General features: G+C 42.3%; 1 protein-coding gene across 3 annotated transcripts in view; it reads left to right on the forward strand.

The window, feature by feature from the left end:
- The first annotated feature begins 3,428 nt into the window (after positions 1 to 3,428).
- The window catches only part of FOCAD (focadhesin), a 309,238-nt gene continuing 299,021 nt past the window's right edge, over positions 3,429 to 13,645 (forward strand). For 2 of the 3 annotated variants that reach the window (XM_036082632.2, XM_078061288.1), the window contains exon 1: positions 3,469 to 3,486. The gene's annotated coding sequence lies outside the window, so the exon portion shown is untranslated. Of the gene's footprint in view, positions 3,487 to 13,645 lie in introns of all 3 variants that reach the window. The other variant, XM_036082633.2, reaches the window with a different exon arrangement.

The raw sequence follows: 13,645 nt of genomic DNA on the forward strand, positions 1-13,645 counted from the left end.
AATACACGTCCTTATCTGTTTTTCATTTCAGCACTTGTCAGTGAAAACTTTGTCATAGACTAGCTGCTTTTGAGACCTTTTCTAGTTCTAAAAATCTATACCTCTAAAATAATACCTCTAGTCTTGTCCAGATAAATCTGACTTGGCCTCCAGGATGAGCTGGCTTCTGGATATCTTCATATCTCTCATATCTAGCACAATGCCTGGGATAGATGAAATAATTTAAAGTTTGAAATGATCCCTGCTGAACTATAGTCATGGATATATATTCCTTATGGAAGGAGTATATCCTAGAAGTAGGGTACAGTATATCCCAGAAGGAGGTGAGGTATACTTCCAGCCTAGTCTAAGATTTGTAGCAAGCAGTCAGGTTAGTCCTAGGCTCTAGGGTTAACAACCTAAGTCTTTCATTCCTGCCCCAAATTTGAATCTGAATTTTTCTTTCTTTTTTTTTTTTTAAAGATTTTATTTATCCATTTGACAGAGAGAGAGAGAGACAGCACAAGCAGGGGGAGTGGCAGAGGAAGAGGGAGAAGCAGACTCCCCGCTGAGCAGGGAGCCCGACGTGGGGCTCAATCCCAGGACCCTGGGATCATGACCTGAGCCAAAGGCACTTAACTGACTGAGCCACCCAGGTGCCCCAAATCTAAATTTTCAAAAGTGAAAAATCAAAGGGCACCTGGCTGGCTCAGTTGGTAGAGTATGCAACTCTTCATCTTGGGTTTGTGAGTTTAAGCCCCATGTTGGGCATAGAGCTTATTTAAAAAAAAAAAAAAAAGTGAAAAATCAGACTAACCATCACTCTTTAAAAGGGCATTTCCCCATGTACTCCTAAAGGCCACCCTTTCCATAACAGAGGCAGTAAATTTATTTGAGAGCCAGGGTGCCTGGATTCAAATTTTGGTTTTGCCACTAACTAGGTGCATGTGCTTGGTCAAGATGCCCCCATTCTGTGCCTAAGATTCCTTATTTATAAAATGTGGGTAAAAACTGTCAACTTCATAAGTTGTTCTGTGGATTAAATGAGTTGATATACTTAGAACAGTGCTATTCACAGTTAAGTGTTCAATTATAATTTTGACTAATGTGTCTCAAGAAACATGGAAATAGAAGAAATTTTTAGTTTTATTTATTTCGAAAGATTTTTATTTATGAGAGAGAGTGCGCGTGCATGAGTGGGGGAAGGGGCAGAGGGAAAGGGAGAAGGAGAAGCAGACTCCCTGCTAGTGTGGAGCCCGACTTGGTGCTCAATCCCAGAACCCTGAGATCATGACCTGAGCAATTCAGGCATTTAACCCATTGAGCCACACAGGCACCCTTTAAGGTTTTTTTTAAGTAATCTCTACACCCAATATTGGGGTTTGAACTCATGACCCTGAGATCAAGAGTTGCAGGCTCTTCCTATGGAGCCAGCCAAGTGCCCCCAAGGGAATAGAAGAAGAATTTTTAAAAAGGATTAAAATGGGGACGCCTGGTGGCTCAGTCGGTTAAGCATCTGCCTTCAGTTCAAGTCATGATCCCAGAGTCCTGGGATCGAATCCCACATCAGGCTCCTTGCTCAGTGGGGAGCCGGCTTCTCCCTCTGCCTACCACTCTCATGCTTGCTCAGTCTCTCTCTCTGACAAATAAATAAAATCTTTAAGGAAAAAAAAAGAATTAAAATGATCCTAAAAGAAGTGCTGATGCATTTAGAATTATTAACACCGAAGGGGACTATCATCTGTGAAAATTAATTAAGGAAAGCCTCACTATAGTGGACTTGGGATACTTGAAGGGGAGGCTGGTAGGAAAAGCCATACCCCTCAATGTCAATTACAGACCCAACAGAAGAATCTTCAACAGGAAAGAATTATCAGTTACAGACCCCAATAGAGGAAGATGTCTCTTACATCTCCTACAAGAAATTGACTACCTCTGAAACTCAGCCAAGGAGAAACCAACATCACCCAGCACTCTTCCTTTTCTCCAATGGATTTTCATTCAAAACAACCTCTCCCAACTTCATTCTTCTCCATAAAAAATATTCCTCTTCTTTGTTTGTTGGACTTGCCTATGGTTTTGCTATAGCTTGCTTGTCCTGGATTACCATTCTCTGCTATTCCTGTTTAAACCTATTTTTTGCTGGTAAAATAACTGGCAGTTTATTTTTAAGGTTAACACATCAAATTCCATAAAATCAAGGAGGCAATTATAAACCTTATAAAACTACTTTCTCTCAAAGGATAACAGAGACTGAATATATAAATAGGTTCAAAATTAATGAAATTAATTTTGAATTAAAATTAAAATTAATGAATGAATGCATAATAGGTTATTGAGAGAACTGAAATGGCCTGTGGCATATAATTACCTTTCTAAAGTGGAATATAGGGAACCAAATCCTTCCTACAAATGAGAAGTAGAACTCTTGTCAGCACATTAAAATGACTTTGGAAACTTAAGAGTACCAATGCCAAGGACTCACAGCAGAGCTACTAAATTGAGAATCTCTAGAGATGGGGCCCAGGTACTGGTATTTTTTAAAAAGCTCCCCACTTCTATATATACCTACTTCTAAAGATATACCAGAGTTTGGAAACGGCTGGATAAGTCAGGTTCTTTAGAGCAACTTGTCTTACTTAACTCTTGTATATAATTTTTCCACGACTAGAATTCCATTCCTTCATTATTTTCTCATTCTCTCCCCCCCCACCCCCCCTTTCTGCTGTCTCCTTTAGCTTCTGTTCTACTGTGCCTGGTACTTTACAACCTTCCTATGAAAATGAGTGTTCATGCATAGGTGGACACGCAGTAAGTATTAGACAAAATAATAGTAACAACGACGTGTGCCTGCTCTCCCCAGATTAACTGAGCAGAAATACCAGGCTGTAACGTCCTGTAGGACTACCCAACAGGTGGATGTACCAGTGTAGCATTTAGAGCTGCAGTGTCCTGTGTTGGCCAAGGAAGTAAAAATACGAAGCAGCAGCTACAAGGGAAGAACGAAGTGACAGGTCGGCTGTCTGATTTTCTGAATCCTTAACGTTATCGGGACTGTTTTTTCTGGGAAACAAAATCTCCAAACACCAAGAAGCTGCTTTGCATCGCCAAAAGCTGCATAAGGGCAGGCTGCCAACAGGACTACCCAAGCACGCTGCAGTGGCATCTCCAAGCAAGTCCCTTTAATCTGCTGTCTCCTGGGCTAATCCCCACTGCGGTGCAACTGGACAACCCCCACCTGCGCGCGCCGCCCTTCCTGCCCTGGGCCCCTGCAGAGACGCACTCAGCCGTGCACGCCACCCTCCAGCCGCAGTGCGCGGCCTTAGCCTTGGCGGTGCGTGCGCGAAAGCGAAGAGGGGCGGGCCGAAGCCGGAGGAGGCGGGGCATAGACTCGCAGTCTGCAGTCCATTGGTTCTCTCCCCGTAGTCCCCGCCCCCAGGCGTTCGAGACGGCGGGGCGGGCCACGTCAGGCAGCCTGCGCGGGGCTCCGCTCGTAGCAGAAGGGAGGTAAGCGGTGCGGGGTGGCGGGCGGCGAGCTGCGGGCTGCTGCCCCCTGCTCCGAGGCCGCGGCCTCGCCCTCCACTGTGGCCTGCCTCAGCTTGGCGTGGAGGGCGGCTGAGGCCCTGCGGGCCTGGGGCTGTGCTGGGAAATGGGGAAGGGGAGCATGTGGCGGCAGGGCCGCGCCGGGGCGTGGGTGGCCCGTAAGGGGACAGGTCTTGCTTTTTGCCCTCGTCCTGTCCTGTCTGGGCTCAGAACTCCAGGAGGACAAGGCCTGCTGCGTAGGAGAGCTCCGCGATGCCTGGGTGGGGCCGGCCCCGGTGCCTGCGGTGGGGCTCAGCGGGATCTTGACTCGGAAACATCAGCGCGATCCTTGCAGACTTACCTGCAGCAGGTTGCAGTTCCTCCACTCTTCCCTGACCGGTTCCCTAGTTAAAGGCAGTGCAGGGGATTCCGGGCCGGTTCCTGGTTGGCTGGGGGGACGGTCTTATTATTACCAGTGACTCATTCAGATCCTGTCCACTTCAATGCAAAGGCTTATGGGTGAGCAGGGCCTGTTTTCAGACTTCTTGATTCTCTGGCTCTGTCCAACCTTGCGGGAATTACCTGAAAAAATAGCATATATGTGTGCATGTATGTTTTGAAATGCCTGCAACAGCTATGCGGAGATTTGCAGAGACTTGGCTGTTGTGTTACACATAGGAGTTGTGTGTTGCACCATGAGTTTTAATTTCATCTGTGGCATCGTCATGATCCTCAGTTCAGCTCCTCAAATTGGAGCTTCTAAAATCAATGAAGTCATCCTATCAAGTATCGTGCATTCATTCATTCATCCATTCAACAAACTTTTTGGTTGAATTCCTTGATGGTCAGGGTCTTATGTCAGAAACTAAAATGGGCATTCCCTGCCTTTTCTCTCATTTTATCTGCCAGTTTTATTGTCTAGATTTGAGATGTAATTTTGTTATTGTTTTTGATGGTTCAATTTCAGGTTCCAGATTTAGGTACAGAAGCTTATATAGAGCTATTCTGAGACCTCATTCGGTTTTTCTTACTTTCTCCTCCAGTAAACTTAAGACCATGATGTTTAATCCTGCTAACTGTACTATGGAAGACCCTAGGTCTCAGGTGCCTATCTGTAAAGTGAGGGGATAGGATTAGAAGTATTCCGTAATTTTTAGATATTCAAGGAGAGGAGGGGCAATTGGCATGTGTTAACAGTTAACTGAACTGTGTTAACAGTTGGGAAGTAACCATTTTAAAAACACAATGTATATTATGATTATATGCTTTAATCTTTCTGAATCTGTCCACATTACCTTTTGACTGGCAAGCAAGTGCATATTTACAATTTTGATTCACATTCAGTTCCTGCATACAAAGCACTATGACTCATCTAAATTTGGAAATGTAATAATCAGAAGCTTTTTAATGTTATGTTTAAAGGTATGATATAAAAACAATTAGGGGTGCTTGGGTGGCTCAGTTGGTTAAGCATCCCACCCAGGATTTGGCTCAGGCTCAGGTCACCGTGCTCCATGGGGAGTCTGCTTGAGATTCTCTCCCCCTCTCTGCCCCTCCCCCCATGTGTGCTTGTGCTCTCTCGCTCTCTCTAAAATAAAAAATCTTTTAAAAATTGTATAAGATGCAATTTTCAAAGTAATTTGAGTTGCAGTGGTAGATTAGTGGTAGCTAAAACATCTGCTTTGGTTATCTTGCTTACTTTGGTTAAATGTTAGGTAGTTATCATCACCTGGCTAATACCTATCAATATCATGTATACGTTAGCATTTATTTTATCAAGCTAAAAGTTACTGGATTTCAATTGATTGCTACTTCCACTTGAGAATTGATAACCATAAATAAATGGCTCTTCCACTTGAGAATTGATAACCATAAATAAATCAATAGCTTGAGAATGAAAATGCCCATAGAGATATAACAATAGCTTTTCTTTTCTTTTTTTTTTTTAGGATTTTATTTATGTGAGAGAGAGAGTCAGCAGGAGCGGGGGAGGGGCAATGGGAGAGCCAGAAGCAGACTAGCTGCTGAGCATGGGCTCAATCCCAAAAGCCTGAGATCAGGACCTGAGCCGAAGTCAGATGTTTAACCAGCTGAGCCACCCAGGCTCCCCATAACAATAGTTTTTCATTTGCTGTTTGGTTGATGGGACTTAAAAATAAATTGTTTGGCCTTCCTGCAGGTGTAAAATGATTTCTAAAATATTTCTGAGGCATAATATTCATAGACTTGTGATACTTTTTGGATGCTGTCCACAAACCATTATGTGATTTAAATTGTTTATGTCACTAATTAGGGATTTGGAAAGTTTAAGGAAATACAGCTTTTCAAAATTTTGCTTTTGCTATACCTTTCTAGTTCTAGAAATGGACCAGATGGAGATGGGAAGATTGAAGAGAAATGCAAGAACTGAGGGGAAAAAATCCAAGAGGAGGCTTTTCTAGTTTAAAATTTGAGAAAAAACACAATGAAAAGTACAATTATAACTATATTTAGAAGAAAAGTAAGGAAATAATAGTGTCAGGATTATTGGTAGGTCTGTAGAACGACTTGATTTTTTATTTTTTTAAAGAATTTATTTATTTATTTGACAGAGAGAGAGCGCAAGAGAGGGAACACAAGCAGGGGAGTGGGAGAGGGAGAAGCAGGCTTCCCGCGGAGCAGGGAGCCCGACGCGGGGCTCTATCCCAGGACCCTGGGATCATGACCTGAGCCGAAGGCAGATGCTTAACGACTGAGCCACACAGGTGCCCCCTCAACTTGATTTTTTTAATTGTAGTATAATTGGCATATAATATCCCTATTAGTTTCAGGTGTATATCATAGTGATTTGATATGTTTATACATTATGAAATCCCCGTAAGTCTAGTTATCATCTGTCACCATGCAAAATTCTTACAATCTTAGTCACTATATTCCTAGGCTGTATATTACATCCCCATGACTTACTGATTTTATGTCTGGAAGTTTGTACCTCCTAATCCCCTTCAGCTATTTTGTGTGCCTCCCAAATACTACCCCCTCTGGTAACCAACAGTTTGTTTACTGTATCTATGACTTTGTTTCTGTTTTGTTTGTTTCACTTAGCACAATACCCTCCAGGTACATCCATGTCGCAAATGGCAAGATTTCATTCTTTTTTTTTATGGCTGAGTAGTATTCCTCTGTGTGTGTGTGTGTGTGTGTGTGTGTGTGTGTGTAAATAAAATGTACCACATCCTCTTTATCCATTCATCTATCAATGGACATCTATTAATGGTTCTTAAAAAAGAAACCCAGTGTGATAATTTAAACTTTGATCACATTACATGTGGGTAAATACTTTTTTTTTTTTTTAGGAGATGTGAAATCTGTATCGTGTGTATATGTATGAGTATATTTTTTTAAATTTTATTTAAGTAATCTCTATATCCAACGTGGGGCGGGAACTCATGACCCTGAGATCAAGAGTTGCATGCTTCGGGACCCCTGGATGGCTCAGTCAAATCTTTAAAAAATAAAAAAAAAGTCACATGTGTCTCCGACTGAGCCGGCCAGGCACCCCTATATTGTATATTTTTTTTAAAAAGTGCTACAGGTCTAGAGATAAGTAGTATAATAAAATATGGTATACTTATGTCAGTACAAGTCTGTGATTCATAATTCATGATAAATTGGATCGAGGTAGTGTGTATTATTTTTTTTTAAGATTTTATTTATTTGAGAGAGAGCAGAGAGAGCGAGTGAGCACAAGCCGGGGGAGTGGCAGGGAGGGGGAGAAGCAGGCTCCCCACTGAACAGGGAGCCCAACACAGGGCTCGATCCCAAGACCCTAAGATCACGACCCAAGCCAGACGCTTAACCAGCTGAGCCACCCGGGCGCACCAGTGTGTACTATCTCTACATGATAGGAAACAAGATTTGCTAAGCTTATAGGACAAAGGATGTTTATCAGTTTTTCTCCCATTTAAATTATTTGAAACTTTCAAGCAATGTGGAAGATCCCATCTATTTTCAAACAACAGCTTCAACATTGTTGTTTTTATGAATTGAGTCCCCAGGGTACTACTGGCTTCATAATTTTTTACCCTATTTCAAGTCACATTGGAGGTAATAACATTGCATTTATGATTTTGAAATTTTGTTAAATTTATATTTGCTTTCATTCAGACTGAGTTACTTTAGTTTTTATATTGTGAAGATGTTCAAAAGCTTTGATACTAAATACCATACAGTTTTCCCTTGTTCATGATGGGAAAACATTTCTTTAGGCCCAAGGAATTTGAAAATCCAAGCTGCATAGATAGTCAGCTGTTATTATTATTTATTTAGAGATTTATCTTTTCATTTGCCTGGGGACCAATGAAGCAGTCCACCCAAGCTTCTAAACTGAAGATTTCGGTTCTTTTCAGTGCATTAAACTGTATCTTCAGACCTCATTTTGCTTGCTAATTTGGCTGATAAGCATGTTGAACAAATGTTACAATTGTGAATGTTGTAACTATAGTTTTGTTAAGAGGTTTTCTGGTTGCCAGGGTGTACTTGTCTCTTTAAAAACCTTTTCCTTTAGCTTAGCTGCTCTCAGAATTTTTTTTTTTTTTTTATATTTTTATTCATAAGAGACAGAGAGAGAGAGGCAGGCTCCCCACTGAGCAGGGAGCCCGATGCGGAACTCGATCCCAGGACCCTGGGATCATGACCTGAGCTGAAGGCAGACGCTTAACCATCTGAGCCACCCAGGCACCCTCAGAATTTTTTTTAAAAGATTTTATTTATTTGAGAGAAAGAGAGGGCGAGCACACACAGGAAGGGGGGAGGAGCAGAGGGAGAGGGAGAAGCAGACTTCCCACTGAGCAGGGAGCCCAACGTGGGGCTCGATCCCAGGACCCTGGGATCATGACCTGAGCCGAAGGCAGACGCTTAACTGACTGACCCACCCAGGCGCCCCTGCATTTAGAATTTATTCTAAGTTTTATTCTATTTAACAATCATTGAACAGGTTGGTTTATGGAATCAAACTTTCAGGTTTTAGTATATGATATTAGGACACATGGAGGGAGTGGAAGAAACTTTGTATTCAAGTTTTAAATTGTTGAAACCTGTAAGTAAATGGAATTCTGAGAGTCATAGATAATAAAAATACTGTATTTATTTTTTTCATTCAATAAAGAGTGTCTGCTCTGGTCTCAAGTCCTTAAATTTCCTTCGAGGAACTTATAGTATTGCGTGGAAGCCACAGAGAAGGCCAAAATACAAAGAAATAAATCATTATAGTTAGATGCATGCATAGAGTACTTTGGGGGACAGAGGATAACTGTGTGTGTGTCAGATTTCAGGGGTTTCAGAGAAGGCTTTTTGGAGGAATGTTTGCTTGAACTCAATTTTGAAAGCAAGTAGAAATTAGTTGGTAAGGATGGAGGATAAGGCATTCTGGGCACAAGAAAGGAGAGAGGCCAAACCGACAGACGAGAGACAAAACATTCTTGATGTATTAAGAGGAGGACAGAGAGATGAGGTTGAATATATAAACAAAGGGCCCATAATGAAAGGCCCTCTTTCCTATCGTGTTAAAGAGTTTGAACTTTATCCTTGAGGCTGTGGTTATCCATGGGTAAGAGATTTTAAGTTGAAGCAAGTTAAGATCAGTTTCATGTGGCAAGGTGAGGTACGAGTTATAGGGGAGCAAGGCCCGTTTGTGAAAGCACAATATGAATGAGCTCCAAGTCATCAGTGGGACTTGAGAGAATAGGATGGATCCAAGATATGTTAAGATGATGAAATTGGGGGAGTCTGGGTGGCTCAGTTGTTGAGCGTCTGCCTTCGGCTCAGGTCATGATCCCAGGGTCCTGGGATCGAGCCCCACATCAGGCTTTCTGCTCAGCGGGGAGCCTGCTTCTCCCTCTCCCTCTGCCTGCCTCTCTCTCTCTGTGTCAAATAAAATAAATAAATAAATAAATAAATAAATAAATAAATAAATAAATAAATAAAATCTTTTTGAAAAAAGAATAAAACAGAAGAGAAACTCTGGGAAGTACCATCATATAAGGAACATGGTCCAGTGAAAAAGAATGAGAGGGAACAGCCTAACGGACGTCGGAGCTCTAGAAGACAAAGAGGTAGAAGATTTCAGGAGAGTATGGTCAACTGATAAACACCATAGAGAACGGGAGAGAGAGCTCACTGGAGATTTTAGGGAGGTCTACCAGATAGGCAAGAATCATTAGTTTAGGGGTGTCTGGGTGGCTCAGTTGGTTAAGCATCTGACTATTGATTTCCACGCAGGTCATGATCTCAGGGTCCTGGGATAGAGCCCCTGTTGGGTTCTGCGCTCAGCAGGGAGTCTGTTTGAGGATTCTCTCCCTCTGCCCCCCCCGCCCCAGGCTCTGTCTCAAACAAATCTTAAAAAAAAAAAAAATTGTCATTAGTTTGCAATTTTACTAGTTCATAAAATCGCATGACTTTGTGCAGCAAAAGTCCGTAGAACCAAGGATTTTGAATAGTTGGAATGATCCAGTATTTGGATTTTGTTATGTACATATGGTAGGAATGCATTGGAGCTCAAAGTATTAGCAAGACAGTGGTTGAAGTGATGGAATGTGAGATTTGGACTGTGTGGAGGTGGTGACCGAGCAGGAGGAGGCTGAAAGATTGAAAGAAAATAATTGGTTCTGGGGTGCTTGGCTGGCTCAGTCCGAAGAGCATGTGACTCTTGATCTCAGGGTCATGAGTTCAAGCTCCACATTGGGTGTAGAGATTACTAAAAAGATAAATAAACTGAAAAAAATAATTGGTTCAAGCGATTAGAAGTCTGGGCAAGGTAAATATATAAGTGTATGTAGGTATAAGGGAGATAGCTGATAGAAGTACTCTGGACTCAGAGAAGAATATTGGAGTTTTAAGATTTTAGGGTGCTAATAGAATGTAGGGTTTGGCCATGGATATAGATGGCTAAAATGGAGGTGACATGGAGATATTCAAGAGCAATGAGACTGGTGTGTTGGATGAATCACTCACCTTGGACATGGACCTCAGAAGATCATGGTACCCAGAGTGGAGAGGTAGATGATGGTTTCTGAGGTTTTAGATCTCCTATAGTAGTAATCAGTATCTATGGGAGATGAAGATACTTGGATGGCATGCCCTCAGAGGTATGGGGGTAAATGGTAAGAAAATGTTCTTCTGGGCCTTGGAGCTTGGAAGGATGATTAGCTTTCACTGCAGTGGCCACCAAAGAAGGAGAGTATAGTTTTCGTTAGGCCTAAGAAGTAGGAGAAATACCTGATGCGGACGCTGAGCATCTAATAAGAAAGCTCGTTGACCATGGTATCAGAGTCCAAAAGGTGAGGACTGTTGAGTGTTTGCTGAAGAGGAAGGCAGATTAGGAAGAGGTTAGACTTGGTGTGAGTAAGGCTGGAGCATATGGCTAGCTCTGGAGTTACAAATAGTTTTCATGTCAAGTTTGGATGAGGCTTCTTGTCAGCTTTGACCCATCAAATCATGCTAGTTTCTGTTTATAGTAGGACAGCAGATAGAGTACTCTTTCTAAATTTAAGAATAACCTGTCACCAGTGAATATTTGTTATTTGTCAGAGAAGGAGAGGTAATGGCCTTTTTGCTTTTTGTACTTCTTTTTGAACTTTGGACTTGGAAAATACTTTTCATCACATGTGCTAGCTCTCATCTAGGTGGAAGGTTATGTTGACCATCTTTAGGTTCCTTCTGGGCTCAGAGGTGTGAAAAATGCCTTGGTACTGATGATGGTTGCTATGGATGTGAGAGGTGGGCATACCTGCATTTTCCTCTGACTTCCCTCCTGTTGAGGACCTAGAGTCATGTTGAGCAGTCTCTGTGTTTTAGGGACAGCTCCTTACTTGTGCATAATAAGATCATATTCTTTTCACCTATACAAAAGATTTGGCTCCAGCATCTCTCTCTCCTGCAAGATTGCATTTTCCCTCATTACTAGATTATTCCCTTCAGTATGTTAACATGCTATTATTTCTCCTATCTTAAAATAATTACCTTTTGATGGGGGTGCCTGAGTGGCTCAGTCAGTTAAGTGTCTGAGTCTTGATCTCAGCTCTGGTCTTGGTCTCAGGGCCATGAGTTCAAGTCCCATGGTTCCATGCTGGGTGTGGAGCCTACAAAAAAACCCCAAGAAAATAATAATAATTACCTTTTGAAGCCCCTTGCTGGCTCAGAAGGTAGAGCATACAGCTCTTGATCTTGGGGTTATAAATTTGAGCCCCATGTTGGGTGTAGAGATTACTTAAATAAAAACTTTAAAAAAATAAAATATTTTAAAAACAAAATTACCTGTTTGACCTCATTTCCCCCTTATGCCACCGCACAATTTCTTTTTTCCTCTTTATGGCAAATCTTATGTGTCCAATAATTTTCTTCTCATTCTTCCTCAGACCCACTCTAATCCGGCTTCCCTCACCACTCCGAAAAAATTTGCTCTTCTCAAAGTGACTAATGAGTCACTTGCTAAATCTTACTAAATCCAGAGGTCTGTTTTTTAATCCTCATCTCTTAGGTGGCTAATCAGCATTTCCACCCCAACTCTCTTGAGATGTAATTGACACATGACATTGTGAAAGTTTAAGGTATAGAACCTTTTGATTTGATACATTGCAAGATGATTACCACCAAAATGATTACCACCATTATTAGCTGCCACCTCCAGCCTGTCATATAGTTACCATTTCCTGTCAGCATTTTTTGAAACAGTTGATCACGTTGTTTCTTGAAACACTTTCTTCCCGTAATTATCAAAGATGCTACAATTCCTAGTCTGTCTTTTACCTGACTGCCCCCTTTCAACTCCCTTATGGGTTCTTTCTTATCTCTTTGACCTCTTAACATTAGAGTGCTGCTGGGCTCAGTCATTAGACCTCATAGTTCCTCAATCATATCAGTCTTAAAATACTGGTAGTACTCTGTTAGCTGCTCAAATTATATTTTTAGCCTGGACCTCATCCTTTGAAATCCAGACTCCGTGTATCCAGATACCTACTCAGCATTTCTATTTGGATGACCAGTACAAATCTCAAACTTGGTTCCTGATTTCTCCCTATACCTGCTTCATCTGTGGTCTTCCTTATCTCAGTCCATGGAAACTCCTTCATTTCCATGACTCTTCTCTTTCACAGTCCACACATAAACTATTAGGAAAGCCTGTTGGCTGTACCTTCAGAATATGTCTAGAATCTGTACTTCTCACGTACTGCTCTCAATCTAGTCTAAGCCCTATTATCTGTGTGTGATGTAATAGCCTCTATATTGGTTAGCTGTTACAACCCACCTCCAGAATTTAGTGGGGTTAAAGCCACAATCATTTTTTAGCTTATGATTCGGTGGTTGGCAGTTTGGGTTGGGTTTGAGGAGGGGGAGAGGGGGCAGTTCTTTTGCTAGTCTTGCCTGGGCTCGCTCATCTAGCAAATGGGGACTAGGTTTGGAGGCTTCATCTGGGATGGTGTGTGTCTGCTACATGGGTTCCAGCAATCTGTCCCATGCTTCTTAACATGGTGGTCTAACGGAAGCAAGAGGAAGCAGCATGGCATTGGGACTAAGAAAGCCCACAATGTCACTTCTTCTGCTGCTAATTAAAGCAGTCAAAAAGAAGCCCAGATTTAAGGGGATGGAGAAGTAGATTACCTGATTATGAGGGGAGCAGTGAAGTCACTTTGTAAAGAAATGTGCATACAGGAATTGGGAAGAATTTGGGGCATTTTGTGCAATCTACCGTAGTCTTCTAATTGCTCTATTCTCTCTTTGCCCCCTGAAATATATATATCTTTAAAGATTTTATTTATTTGACAGAGAGAGAGCACAAGCAGGGGGAGCGGCGGGCAGAGGAAGAGGGAGAAGCAGGCTCCCCGCAGAGCAGGGAGCCTGATGCGGGGCTTGATCCCAGGATCCCAGGATCATGACCTGAGCTGAAGGCAGACGCTTAACCGACTGATCCACCCAGGCATCCCGAGAGGAGAAATCTAACATGTGCTTTAAAAATAATCACTTTGGCTGTTCTGCTGACAATATTTCAGGGGGCAGGGGCGCCTGGGTGGCTCAGTCGGTTAAGCATCTGCCTTTGGATCGGGTCATGATCCCAGGGTCCTGGGATCGAGATGCATTGGGCTCCTTGCTCTGCGGGGAGCCTGCTTCT

This window comes from Halichoerus grypus, chromosome 14 (genome assembly GCF_964656455.1).
Source record: "Halichoerus grypus chromosome 14, mHalGry1.hap1.1, whole genome shotgun sequence".
Taxonomy (NCBI): domain Eukaryota; kingdom Metazoa; phylum Chordata; class Mammalia; order Carnivora; family Phocidae; genus Halichoerus; species Halichoerus grypus.